The sequence below is a fragment of the Meles meles genome, chromosome 6 (assembly GCF_922984935.1).
Source record: "Meles meles chromosome 6, mMelMel3.1 paternal haplotype, whole genome shotgun sequence".
Lineage (NCBI taxonomy): Eukaryota > Metazoa > Chordata > Mammalia > Carnivora > Mustelidae > Meles > Meles meles.
The window spans coordinates 138,942,309-138,945,080 of NC_060071.1; positions in this window are offsets into that span (position 1 = coordinate 138,942,309).

The window sequence follows — 2,772 nt, forward strand, 5'->3', positions numbered from 1 at the left end:
AGTTGTTAACAGAGTAAATTTTAATTGTTATGCACACAGAAAGTGGTAATTATGTGAGGGGATGGAGTGTTAACTAACCTTACTATGGTATTCATTTTGCAATATGTACATGAATCAAATAATCACAAAGTACACCTTGAACTTCATGTTATACATATCAGTAATATCTCAATAAAGCTAGGGACAAATATCTATATAAAAATCAGATATCATATATGTACTTATATTGATATATTTTATGTATTATATGGTATATACATGATATATAATTTCTTATATAAATATGGAAAATATTTTATTTCCTTGTGTTCAATTTCATATGAAATATTTACACACATATACATATACTTATATCTATATATACACTTAGACATATATACTATATATTTTTATAATGTATATAATTTGTACATAATTTATATATAATTTAATATAACACATTTATACTATAAATATAATTTATATATATATATATATAATAAAAATAACTAACTTCATAGAGACAGGCCATATTTTTTGCTACCATGTCCAGCACATTGGTTTACATACCAAGAACTGAGCAAACAAATACATGTATTAAGGATATAGGAGGCAGTTTTCTCACTGTTGGAGAAGGGAATTATAGGTATAAAAAGAAGGAAGATTAAAGGAAACCCAGTGATGTGACTTGAAATTAGAGGAGATGGTATGAAATTATTTTTAATTCACATAGATAAAAAGATAGAAAAATATATGTAGAGGTATATGTGTGTATATATGTTGATATGTTTCCTCGTTCTGTCCACCGAGAGAGTCTAAATCCAACAGTACCCCAGTAGCTATGAACACACCTAACACTCAGACTCTGATTTATTTTATTTTATTTTATTTTATTTTATTTTATTTTATTTTATTTTTTCAGTGTTCCAAGATTCATTGTTTATGCACCACACATTGCTCCATGCAATACATGCCCTCCTTAATACCCATCACCAGGCTCACCCTACCCCCCACCCTCCTCCACTCTAAAATCCTCAGTTTGTTTCTGAGTCCACAGTCTCTCATGGTCCTCTCCCCTCCAATTTCCCCCAACTCACTTCTCCTCTCCTTCACCCAATGTCCTCTGTGTTATTCCTTATGCTCCACAAGTAAGTGAAACCATGATAATTGACTCTTTCTGTGTGACTTATTTCACTCAGCATAATCTCTTCCATTCCCATCCATGTTGATACAAAAGTTGGGTATTCATCCTTTCTGATGGAGGCATAATACTCCATTGTATATATGGACCACATCTTCTTTACCCATTCATCTGTTGAAGGGCATCTTGGCTCTTTCCACAGTTTGGCGACTATGGCCATTGCTTTTATGAACATTGGGGTACATATAGCCCTTCTGTCAGATTCTGATTTTTAAATACCATTCTCCACAAAAAGGAACCATAGCTCCATGACATAGTGGGTGAAACTGGAATAATTTGTTGTGCAAGAAAATAAGAAGGTACTTAAAGAATTATGGAGCTACATCAAAAGAATGTAGGAGCCTGAAGAGGTCCCCACTGGCCAAATCTAGGACAATTTAAGCTCAAAATAAATAATGACAGTGACAAGTTATAACTTTTGAGTAAAATAGAAATCAATGAGTCCATTCTGGTAGAAAGAAAAAAAAAAAAAGGAGAAAGGAAAGCTCTACTGGTAGAATACCACTAATAGATGAAGAAAGAAAGAATTAGAAAATCACCATTTTGCTGCTACTGTTATAATGGATTTAAGCCAGAATCATCAATGGATATTAAAATTTGTGAGTAAAAGTTTGATAAGGAACAAGATATTTACAGAGTCTCAATGTATGTCCCCCAAAATACTCACTAATTCTCATCAATATATCATTAATTATTAATTAATAAGCACAGCATATTTACCAATTAACATGACTGCTATAATACTTGGGAGATAGCATCTTAATCAACCAGCAAAAGCTCACATAAATAAAAACTGGTAATGGAAAAAACCAACCTCATCTTGCCTCCTGATATAATACAGTGAGAACTATGTTGAACAAGAGTGGTGAGAGTGGGCATCCTTGTCGTGTTCCTGATCTCAATGGGAAGGCTGCAAGCTTTTTCCCATTGAGGATGATATTTGCTGTGGGTCTTTCATAGATAGATTTTATGAAGTTCAGGAATGTTCCCTCTATCCCTATACTTTGAAGCGTTTTCATCAGGAACGGATGCTGGATTTTGTCAAATGCATTTTCTGCATCAATTGAGAGGACCATGTGGTTCTTCTCTCTTCTCTTATTGATTTGTTCTGTCACATTGATTGATTTGCGAATGTTGAACCAACCTTGCAACCCAGGGATGAATCCCACTTGGTCATGGTGGATAATCTTTTTAATGTGCTGCTGGATCCTGTTTGCTAGGATCTTGTTGAGAATCTTTGCATCCATATTCATCAGTGATATTGGTCTGAAATTCTCCTTTTTGGTAGGGTCTTTGCCTGGTTTGGGGATCAGGGTGATGCTGGCTTCATAAAAAGAGTCTGGAAGTTTTCCATCTGCTTCAATTTTTTGAAACAGCTTCAGGAGAATTGGTGTTATTTCTTCTTTGAAAGTGGTAGAATTCCCCCAGGGAATCCGTCAGGTCCTGGGCTCTTGTTTTTTGGGAGGTTTTTGATCACTGCTTCAATCTCGTTACTAGATATTGGTCTATTCAGGTTGTCAATTTCTTCCTGGTTCAATTTTGGGAGTTTGTAGTTTTCCAGGAATGCATCCATTTCATCTAGGTTGCTTAAC